The sequence below is a fragment of the Haliotis asinina genome, chromosome 10 (genome assembly GCF_037392515.1).
Source record: "Haliotis asinina isolate JCU_RB_2024 chromosome 10, JCU_Hal_asi_v2, whole genome shotgun sequence".
In the NCBI taxonomy this organism is placed as follows: domain Eukaryota; kingdom Metazoa; phylum Mollusca; class Gastropoda; order Lepetellida; family Haliotidae; genus Haliotis; species Haliotis asinina.
Genome location: NC_090289.1, coordinates 37,627,925 through 37,640,947, shown reverse-complemented (window position 1 = coordinate 37,640,947; position 13,023 = coordinate 37,627,925). Strand labels below are relative to the sequence as shown.

Here is a 13,023-nt window from a genome sequence, read left to right as displayed (position 1 = left end):
ACGTACTTGCTGAATATATCCATATTTGACAGTTTCTGAGGCTGAACACACATTAACTCTGCTGTCCCATAACGTTCATGAAAATGCAAATTCCAGACTCTACCTGTCAATAAATCCAAGAATTCTGTAGAAAAAAAGAACTTCTACTACTTAATAAACTGTCCTGCATAAAGCAATGAAAATCCTACAATAAAATAGGGTCAATTCACACGATCCACATCCAGATGTACTGATCATTATATTCAGAAGCAATGAACAAGTACACACTGTCAACAGCATATCCTTTCACAAGCAGCTCAAAATGTCCATTCTACTCAGCTAATACAAGCTCCACTAAACCTGCAGCGATTGTGTGGCTGTTCCAGAGCAATGTTCACATAAGCCAAGCAGGTGACTTCCTACCTCCTGTAGGAACAATAGCCCTTTCTCTGCGTTCAACCAGCCAGGTAAAAACAGCTCACCTGGAAGCCAACAACCTCGTCAGCTGCTCAGGTAAACTCAGGTAAGTGGGCTGCATGGTCCCCTCCTTGGTACTCACCAAACAGTGATATTGAGATTTACAGAGATCATGGCATGGATTTATATAAGTCCTAGGCACAGCTCCATATGAAACATACGTGGCTCTGATAAAATACGACAAATACAATATGTCACAATATATACACATATGTCGATTTACAGTCTGCTAAACACATTTATCCTTCTCTCAATGGGCAAAATTGCACTGCAGCTTGGACATCTCAAATTCAGACTATGTTCCACGTACTGAATTCACAGTCAGTTAAACACATTTTTACTTCTCTCTGTAGGTAAATTCAGCACATCCACATCTCAAATACTGTTCCTAGACATGTGAGAATTCAGCCCAAGTAACACAAACTAAATTCACAGTCTGTTATGCACATTTATCCATCTCAATGAATAAAACTGAGCAGCTCAAATTTCTCTACAGTGTTCCACCTTGCTTGTCCTTCCAGCTTATATATTGATATATATCCCAGCCCTACTGGGAATACAACTATATACACTCTCCTATGCGGCCATCAATATGTAATTACTTGTATACCTCCACTGTGTAGATAACAGTCACACCAACAGGTGGCCTGCTCCATGTGTTTTGTTCCCCATGTTAATTAATCCCCTGGTTATTAGCATGTCTCCTCTACATCTGCCCTAGGGTGCTTCCCATCTGCCCCAGGGTGCTTCCCCAGTGTGACCACCATCCTAACCAATCAGTTCTGGGATTGAAGTAACAAAATACACATGTGGTAATAAAAAGATTACTGTGTTACAAATTAATCCCAGTCAGGCCCTGTAGTCATCTTGCCACTGGAAACCTACTCCCTTCAAAGGCTGCCATGTAACCAAACTCCCATACCACTTAATACCTAAATAATTAAATATTGGTGTAACTGACCTTGTAGAAAATGTTGTAAATAAATAAGGAAGGAAAACAAAGACCATAATATGAGACAGAGTGTATTTTGTAAACAAGCCTTGTCTGAATAAATAATTAAGGGAAACAATCTGTAATCTAATATGTGTGTCTAACTGAAACCTGTCACTGCAACCGCGATACATATGTTTGCTTTCATTCATGATAAATATTGTCATTATATTATTTTTAAACACAATAATGCCTTTAACATCTTAAGATAATGATTGTGGGATCGCAATTATATATTGGGATTATAAATGTCAGACTCAAAAGGGGTTACGTAAACTTGAGAATGAAACCTTAGTTCTCAGCCATGACGACCAATAACATTCACCTGGTTATCCAAAAGCATCTTGACATTGTGTAATTATAACCTAAATATTATATGAAAATACGTAATAAATAATGATTTTCAAGGTCATGACTACACATTCTGTAAATTGAATTGTCTTGAAGATCCCCCTAAACTCCACCCTTAAAATATCAATGACATCAATGAATAGTGTCCCTTGATCAGTTTGTAAAACTTTCACAAAACAGGTCTTTTTCATTATTAAGCTTCAAATATTAGCCATTTCAATCGGACAATATTCTTTGAGCTTCATCTTCAACAATTAGACCCCCGAAAGTCATTTTTCAATTTTATGAAATAGAAATCTGCATCCCCACCCCCACCCCCTTCCAACCTAAATGTCCCTTTCGGTAATAATTCTTAAAATTTCAAAAGAAATATGATCTTATGTTCCATACCACTACTTTTATAAACTAGAATCTGATTACAGCAGAAGTTAACAAAATGATTCTCTATAAACAAATTTGTTATTCTTGAATGATACGATTCTTTCTACATATAGCAATGTGTAAGACCAAGATCCATGGGGACCAAGATCCATAGGCTTCAATAAAGTCATACAAAATCTGACTTGTCATCGAAAGATGATAGGAATTGTGTGAGGTACTCATGCATACAAATATCAGAGGCAATAAACCTGTTATTAATGCCGTGTGATATACAAGTTAGTCACGGCTGATATAACAACACCCTTTTATTAAAAACCACAGACATGTCACTCAACGCTTTTACAGCTTGAGATTCTCAAATATATATATTAGTCCAAGTGAAAGAAGTATTTGTCCTTATCAAGCCTGTAAATATTGACCATTGCAAACACTGCAGGATCAGAGTCAGTCCCTGGCACTGCAATATACAAGCAAGTAATGGTTGATTTTACGCCAAGTATGTGTGGACATGCGACAGACAGTCGGCTAGTGTCTGGGACACTGACACAATGTAGACACTGTTTACACATTCAATAAAGCCCAGGGTGCCACACAGTTAGCGACACTAGATCACGTGGCAAGAATCAATAGCGAAATACCACAGAAACACCTACACTTGATCAGCATCACTGGATCATACCAACAGCTTGGCTGTATTGATTGTCATGTGTGTACTTGTATTTAAGACATTAATATAATATATAATTAAATAAGTACTGAAAAAAACTAGTGTGTGTATTATGATGACTGTCAAAATATTATTTTCTAAATGAACCTTAAAATGCTTCATCAGCAATTTATCAAATGTACCTGTTGAACATTTTCAATCTTTTTTTCAAAATTGTATTTCCGAACTTATATGAAATCAGTTTCTAAAACCCATTTCTGAAATTATTTATCCTGAAACAATAACCATAAACATAAAATGGATAATACAATACTTCAAGTTTTGCTACAAAGTGATTCTGAGTCAAATAACAGTAATTAGCCTTAACATTTCAGTAGCCATAGACCCACATCAATAAATCAGAATGAAACGAACAGGTAGCCATCCCTTCCGCCCCCACAGGTTAATCTCCATGTATTGTGTTACATTGTCGGAAGTGACCACCATATCTAATGACCATCCAACAGGGTTTTAGGTGTTTACATGACCTCTCCTTTGACTGACCATGCCAAATCGGTCAAGTCGGAGTGCCTATGTTTACATTAGGTTTACCTACTTGGCCAAATATTCAGGTTGACGACTGTGGTCCATGTTGGACAAGCATAATATAGTGAACACTGGAGGTTTCCTGTCTTTACAATCGAAAACAACTTAAAAATGTTACAAGTCTTAATAATGATAATACCTTTAAAGGCATCTACACAACAAAACAAGTATTATGGAAACAACTGCTTGTCATGAAGAAGGTACATACTAATACTGTTTGTATTAATACTGGCTGCATAAAACTATGGATTACATTCAATAAACATTTCATTCTGTAATTTTAGATGACCTGTTGATCTTAATATCTTTTCCTTTAATACCATGAGCAAATAAGAAATGTTCTTGTTTTAATTTTTAATTTTTACAAAACTAAACCAAGGATATACTGACTACAACATTGCCATGAGTTGATGAAGAAACAAAATGCTGTTTTAATGCACGTCAGCATATGTTTTTATTACAGAACCTACATTGTCCTTAATCCCTGTCAAACACATCTAGACTGCATGTGCCAGGCAATACCAAGGAGCACCTGGCTGCAACTTGGTAACTATGGCATACACAATGTTCAGCTGTTACTGCAGGTAACACAATCAGCAGGTAACACAATCGGCATAACATATTCCTGACACAACCTACAAATTGCTCAACACAGGACTCATAAACCACTGTCACCTTGACAGCAGCCATAGCAACCACGGTCCTGTAACAAGGTACATGCAATATCACGAAGTGTGTAAAACATCGAAACAAACACACGACCTTAAATTTGACATTGTGATATAGATCTAAAACAAATCTACATCAAGAATCTTGAAACAGCTATTTAGGATTTTATTCTTTCTTATGATCACCAGGCAAGTTAAACATATTGATATTTCATTACCGAACAATATCACACATATTTATGACACATATTGATGCCGAATAATTTGTGTGGCCAGGCAGTCTATTGTAATGAACATGGAGGCTTACAAAGCAGCAGGAAGCCTGTTAAATGGGATATACATTGCCATGATCATCCAGCATTTCAGTAGCTGGCCAAATTAGGGACTGTAAAGCTTGACCCCTGACGCCTATTGGAAATAGGAGTCTGAATCAGAACAAATGGAGCATTCGTATAAATGGACCTACCTGGAGCTTTACAAGTTCAAGGAAAAGGTCAATATTTGTTCATCTATTTAGATGGTAGATTTGCAAGATTAAACACTTAAACACATCTCAATGGCCCATGAATCACCATGTACTCTATCTCTTGAAAATATAGGGGAAATTAAACTGGTTTTAGAATGAAAGGTAAATACAGAATACATTAACACATCTGTGTTCCAAGAAAACAGCTAAACTTCACCATAATTAATATCTTAAATAAGAAGAAATACTAACACAGAAAGAAAAGAAAAGCTCACTAAATAAATAGATAAATATATAAACATTCACATGTCATTATGACCTCATTTAAGAGGACTTATATATAAATTATCAGGGGCTGCATACATATTTTGAACCGTAATATTTTTTTTAACCTAATTCAACCTTTCTGGAGCCATGTTCAATGGTAACTTTAGTTTGTTTTATGTACACTGAAACAAATATGTCCATTAAAGCTTATACAAGTTAAGAATATTTGGCAAACAGAAAATTACCACATTTGTAGGTTGATGAACTGTTTCTGGACTCCTTGTCATTATAATATATGATTATAATTCATGAATTGTTGCCTTTTCTGTAAAATATATTCATTTCATAGACTAGATGGTAGTTCATCATATTATGTTGCAGTATTTGGATACAGATGTAAACATCTACAATCAGTGGAGAACCTTCTTCACTCCCAACTGTCTTTCATTACACACATTGTCATGCTGTCATGCTGAGGTGACATGACCAGACACTAGCAGACAGATTGGTTTCCAGCTGAGAGCATCCACCATGGAAATGATGAGTTTCTGACAATTGGATTCCTCAAATACTTCATCCTTCATATTGTGACATATCTGTTCGACAACCATGAACTGCCGTGGAATGTTAGAAAATCAGGTCGTACATTTCAACAGCTAGTTCCTACAAGCATGGAGTTAGTTCATTGTTGTGTTGGGTGGTGCAACACATCAGATTGATAAACGTTAATGATATAACTTGAACTGAATATAGAATAATCAAGGGGATCTACAACCATCCTTTGACACCTCAACTCTTTGTCAGTTAACGCTACTCAAAGACATTTAGACCAGATTTTGCCCGATTTCCACACATATTCAGTCATGGCGTCAAAGATAAGAACTATGGTCCTGGTGATATGTTAATGTCTGAAATGAAAATGTTTTAAAATTTCTTTCATTTAATTGTCTTATTCACTAAACCATGGTTATAAATAATTCAAAGGTACCACTCATCTACTTTGTGATAACAGTAATATGAAAGCAGCCCTGATACTGACATTTAAGAAATTTTGACTTTTCAAAGTATTGAAGATAATCTGTCCAGGGAAGGTCAAGGATAAATTACTCCACTGTTTTTCCTTCAGAACCAGATTTTAAATTTGTTTACCCCTAAAATTACCTACAAACAGCACTGATACTATTTCAGAGGTTACAGTCACATTGCTATAATACACTGAGTGATGTCTTTTCACGGCTCATTTCTGAAAAATAACACCGTTCCTATTTTTTAAGGGTAAATGTTCATGTACTTACCAGTGAAACACAACATGGTCTGGTGCCTATGAGAGTATGAAATGTACAGACACATCTACTGATGGGTTCATGCTTTCGGACCCCTGACCCCAGTCTGTCAAACAGCCATTGCATAACCATTTCAAACATCACTCTTATGGAGGCTGGAATATCATTAATGTTCCATAACAGCCACGAAATAATGTATACAAGAATGATAAGATAAAATTTAATCCCCTTCAGTGTGTTAGCTGTGAAAGACAAAGATTTGTTCAACAAGAAAGTCTCCATTTAACCTTTAAAACTTTGACCATTTGTCTCCTCATTTTGATGGTCACTGTCACACATGATGGTCATGTGACCTACATCATATGACATGTGAGTGAGATGAAATTGACGAGCAGTTATGTCAGTCCCACAGACTGATACTCACAAATGTAATGTTTGCTTTCTGAAATCATTTCTCAATTTCTACAATATTACTCCTTGTACAGTTTCATATACAAAACAGCAAAATCATGAATCGACAAACTCTCAGTTGGAAACTGGCAATGTCAAATGTCAAGTTTCTAGTTAATGCAGGCTCTTAAAGTGTCAACCATTTCAACCTTTTCACCTTTACCCTATTACCCTTAGCAAACACAATGAAATGTTGAACATTAAATCAACAAATATTTAAGACCTTCAACATCAAAAGGTATGTGAAACAGAGAAATTTTACTCTTCAAATTTATAACATTAATTTTATTTTTAATTATGAACTCCGAATGGCACATTAATTCATATCATATTTAATTTAATTGGTATTCACAAAATGTTTCCGAGTGGTAACAAAATGGCTTATTATTAATAATAACAAGGTGAACACATTATGGAGAAAGACATGGTATAGTTTGTCCAAGAAATTTGTAAGTTCTGTTTCAAATATTCAAAGTAAAGTTCTCATTGCATTTTAAAACACATTTTTAAAGTCAAGATGTGTATTTAAGAACACCAGGATGAATGTAAGACACAACAGCTGGAAAACACGGCAACGATGTTCAAGGAAGCGTTCAAAGAAAGTCCTGATCCAACACATCCTCTACACAGATATCTTGTTCTCACTTAAAAACACAATTTGCTCTTTCATGAACAAAGATGTCTGTTGAGATGAACAATTGATGCTTCAAGAAGTGTTTAACGTGAAAAAAAAAACATGATTCCTTCTTTGTGTACAAACTAGGTGATTTTCAAAGTAATACATCAGCTGTGTCAGGTATATCCTTTCCTTATTGATGCTCGACTCATAAAAACATGTACTTCCTTCTCATTCTTTTTTGCTTTGATGATACATTCCTATAAATCTAGTACTAAAAGATCCACAGCAGGAAGACTGTTGAAATACCCATGAACTATTACAGTTCAACTATGGAAAAAATAAATGTTCTTAACTTCTTTTGAATAGCATATCAATTATTTTAGATGGTAATAGAGTCAGATGACAGAAGAAATATTCTGTTGAAGCAAAACCTAACTAAACATTTTATCTTTGGGATGATAAAACAATATTTCAAAGTTCCACATTTGTGATTTTGATCCTGGCAACTGGTGAATCTAGTTTTATTCTGACCAGGAAACATGACAACAGAAGGAATGTAGAGATAAAAGGCTGACACATTTCTTTATCAAACCTGAGTCATTCACAGTACAGCACTAACAATCTCAAACAAACATTCATTTAAGCAAGTTGTATTGTACTAAATTATTTTGCTGTCTCAGTCTAATTCATGAACAATTACATCAAATTTATGTATTTGGGGGCCTCGATAATCTGATGGAGTGACAATCAGACTGGTTTATAAAGACATGAAGTCTTACAACACTGATGTTTTGATATGAACATAAAACTCATGTCCCACATGTTTTGTCTATACCATGTACCCTGCCATATGACGCCTTAAAGCATTACTCATTGTTGAACATACGGCCAATCGTAAAAAATTTTCACAGAATATATGTCACCACATGCTATGGAAAAAGCCCATCTGGTCGGCCATGACTTAAGCACCCTATAATTGACAGAGGGTAAAGTTTACATGCAGCCTACAAATAAATGAAGGTGTATAAAAAAAGGCAGTATTTTGTACAGGTATGAAGACATGAATCAATAAAACATAATATGTAAAGTAGAGTACTTATGGTAGATAAAAATGACCCAAGAATGTGAATGTATCAAGTACTGATATTTGATCCTGAATGATTCATTGCCAGGTGTGCTTGCACAAGTTCTGACATTAACACTAAAGAAAACAGGCCAAATAAATTTACCTTGCACAAACAAGATGTTGCTAAAGTTTCCAATAACATCAGATTTGGTCATCCTACTTCAGGGATTGGTCATCAGTTCCTTCTTTTTGAATACTGACCTGGACAAGAATACGTTGAAGTCCCACAGGCTCAAAACAGGCTTTTAATATATTTGCCATGCTAGAAAGAGTGAGTGTGTTTTCACACCAATTTTAGCAATAGTCCATCAACATCATGGCCAGGAACACTAGAAATGGGTTTCACACATAATACCCATCTAGGGAATTGAACTTGGGCCACTGAGTAACAAGTGAACACTTTAACCACTAGGCTACCCTACCACTCCATAATGTAAAGAATTGATAAGAGTCTGGTTTATACGCAGCCATCAAATCAACAATCGAAAAAATACATTTTTTCACTGGTTTCCAAGCCTTGAGTATACACAGTATTATCAGTCACCAAGAATAATCAATATCATACGTTCAGGTTTTTATACCATTTTCTATACAACAAAGACTGGATCTGATTTCATGCTTTAGACCTCCATACAGTACTCTAGCAATCATTGTCGTCATAATCATGCTCGTCTGAAGAATCCGGGGTAGAATAGGTCTTCAGTAAACCATGCTTGCCATAAAAAAAACCCAACTACCCGGAATGTTTGTTGTAAGAGGCAATTAACAGGATTGGGTGGTCAGGCTTGCGGACTTGGTGCACACATGTCATCACTTCCCAACTGCACAGATTGATGCTCATGTTGTTGATTACTGGATTGTCTGGTCCAGACTTGATAATTTACAGACCACTGCCATATAGCTGGAATATCTCTGAGTGCAGCATAAAACTAAACTCACTCACTCACTTAACTCATTCAACCATCACAATCTAGGATGGACCCTGTCACAGTACACTAAGTTAATTTCAGTAATTTCATCACGACATCAAAGAAGAAAGCTGACAATCAAAACCACTTTGAAAACATACAAAAACTGGGATTGTACATTTAATGGACAAAGGGAAAATGTTGACACAATGATTATCACACACCCACGGGTCACGTTCCCATCAGCTGTTGTACAACAATCGAAGTCATGATGATGAGTGCACTCCCACAAACATCGGTCAGCGGTTATCCAATGAGTTTTCCATTTCCTCATTCCAAACCGATGTAAAAGCCAGCAATTGTTGGTCCATCCTGTGCTGGTCACCACATCATCCTTCACTTAACCAACATTAAGCCATCCATCACTGTCAACAAGTATATCCTAAACTACCACCAATAATAGCCATTTATATGTTGTCATTTCATGCCAGCCTGTCCTGCTCAAGAATGAAGCATGTGACATACACTTTGCATATATCAAAATGCTTAATTCTAAAATAACCAACTTATAAATTTTGTTGACATTTGATATAAATACGACCACTATATGATGTATCATGTTTGAGCTTGGTTCTACATGCTTTTAGCAATGTTCCGACAATATCATGGCGGGAGAAACCAGAAATGGGCTTCACACATTTTGTACCCAAGTGGGAAAAAAGAAGGTTTTCGGCATGATGAGCTAACACTTCAACCATTCGGCTTCCCCACCACTCCACAATAGGATAAGTGAGGGAGTTGGGTTTTTCGCTGCTTTGAGCAATGTTACAGCAATATCATGGAAGGGACCACCAGAAATGGGCTTCACACATAGTACCCATGTAGGGAATGAACCAGGTCTTTGACATGATGAATAAACACTTTAACCACTACCCCACTGCCCCACAACAGGATGAGTGAGTAAGGTTGTTGGATTCAACACCAGGCTTTCTCAACTCAATGTGTGAGGAATTTCTAAAGTCATGTACATCTTACATGTTTACCTGAACCATTGTTACCCACAAAACTAAGAACCAACCAGCACAAACTAAGAACTATAAGGGGTGCAGTAAATTCCAGAATTTGCTGTTCATAATTGTAATCAACTGGAATGTATGAATAAAAAAACTCAAACTAATCACATGTCTGTGTTTTTACTTCAGTATCAGTACAATTAAATTACAAAGACTTCACATCACAGTAAAGTGTAGTAATTGTAAGATATTTTTGTATAGACTTTTATATTTTTAGAAACAACACACTACTAAAAGGTTTGTCCACAACACATTTCAGCACATTTGTAACATAAATGTACTTGTTGCTAAGGACAGCACATGACTCATGGATGGCCAGATTACACATCCTCCACATCCAACACAGGAAATCCTCCAGTATTAAGGTATATGTTGCAGGCTGTTGTAATTCCCTGCATATCAGTCTACATCAGATATAATAGTGCATACTACTCAACATTAGATAAAGATAATAAGTTGTTGGTACTGTCCAACTTTTGATTTTGAATGTGGATCTCTTCAACTCTTGATAGGGATACAAGGATATGGGTCTGTTTGACCTTTGTTTTGTGAAGTTAAGATATTAATCAGTTCAGCTCTTGATGGGAATAAAAGGGTATGGGTCTGTTTGACCTAGCTTGGGATATTTAAATTTTAATCTGCTAAATTTTTATAAGGATACTAAAATGTGGATCTGTTCAACTTTTTACAGATATACTTGAAAATGGGAACTTTTTAACTTTATTGATTGGGGTATATAGATAAGGAAGCTTTGTATGACAAAAAGTCCAGGCCAACAACATTGAAAGAAATCAGTGAATGGAAACAGAACAATAAATGAAATAAAGTCGACCTCATGTCTCAGTAACATGGTTTCTGTGACTCTATCACATCACTATCTGCAATACAAATAGTGCCTACTAGTTAAACTGGGTGATGCTTCCAGGAAGGAAAATAACTGACTATCAAGGTTCTATTGTGACCCTAAGTGAAATCAAATACCAAATATGACATATGTGTGTTTATACAACATGTAGTTATGCAGTAATTAAGGTGGGACTTGGGTTCACTGCAGTTACTGTAAATCTTCAGATCTCCTAAATTTTGACATGAAAGTTCCAACAGGAAGCCCCGACTGTCATTTTTAATTTCAAACAAACCGTACACATAAATTCTCCTGTAACCAACATAACAGTCCTTGTGCAGATATGCCATGGTCAAACACATAGTGATGAGTGAGTAAGGTTTTACGTCGCTTTTAGCAATATTCCAGCAACATCACAGCGAAGATCACTAGGTCACACATTGAATCCATATGAGGAACTGAACCCATGTCTTTGGTGTGATGAGCAAACGCTTTAACCACAAGGATACCCCATACCCCATCGATGAATAGATGTCCATATTTATAACATATAGACTGATGTAGAATATGAAATAATACCAGCTGAATATGAATGCAGCAACATGTCACATGACATCACAATCACTTCCTGTACCACCACAGATGGGTATATAACATAATTTCAACACAGAGTGTATCTGTACACTCTAAAACTAATTACCAAGAGTATCTAAACACTTACTACTAATCAACTGATAACTATTTGGCATGCATCAAATCTTACATCACTAGTTTCCTCAAAGACACCAGTATACCTGTTCATTTTCTAGTTTTCATGCAAAATATTTTATTTCAACTTCATATAAAATATAAAAACAATGTGCTTGGTGTTTTGTATAAACGTCATGCTTTCCCAGTGTCCCCAAACTAAGAGTACTAGACTGTACGTGTATGGGTGACAGAATGTCTAGAGAAAATAAAGAAATGCCATTGAAATGATAAAATGTAAGTACAGAGGTCTAGACATAGTTACAGAGTCTGTCTTCAGAGTTACTAGCAGGGGTAACACATTACTCAGGTCTTACAACAAAAATTTAGAAACAAAATCATAAAATCGTGTTTTATATATCATTGACCAAAAGGCCTTTTGACAATACAAAAATTCCAAGATATTTCAATATGATTGCAACTGAATTTATCAAACAATAAATCAACACAGAAAGTCAGATTTTAGATTTTTAATATTATAAAGATCCAATTATACCAAGATTAACTTTTGTTAAACTGACTATCTAAATCCAAATCCAGTCATATGCATTTAAACAATTTGTTGTGGCTTTATGATAAGAATGTTGTTGTAATCCATGAATCAAACAAAGGAGTTTGGCCTTACCCAGCAATCCTGCACAATAAGTTACAGATAGTTTAAGTTCTGCTGGGAACATACTCAGAAAACAGACTCAGGGCTACATAGAGGCACTGCACTGTAGTTGTGGCAGGTGAATTAAGCTTAATATAAAAAGCTTCCAAGGGAGAAGACATCACAGTATTTAATGCTTGTGCTGAAGCCAGTGATTTCATCTCAACAATATATGCAACAATGGTTATGTATTTCACAAATGACTGCCTCTCTGTCAAGTCAACAAGAACATATATTATCAGAGATGAAAGCTCTGGCTATGATTATACAAAAAGCTACATGAATATAAGCAGTAACTGCAGCCATATCTTGCCAAGCAGACATATTCAGAAATGTAAAACTTTTACATTAATTTTGAATACTTTTCGGTCAAGTTATTTCATTATTATCTAAAAATTTCAGGACATTACAATGATACCTCGTGCCAGATTTACAAAATAACCTTATTTGCTAAGACAAATGAAATGTTAGACAGTGTTGTTATTTTCA

General features: G+C 35.7%; 1 protein-coding gene across 1 annotated transcript in view; it reads right to left on the bottom strand.

Moving 5' to 3' along the window:
* The window catches only part of LOC137298485 (titin-like), a 446,086-nt gene that overhangs the window by 51,875 nt on the left and 381,188 nt on the right, over positions 1-13,023 (bottom strand). The gene's annotated exons all lie outside the window — the stretch shown is intronic.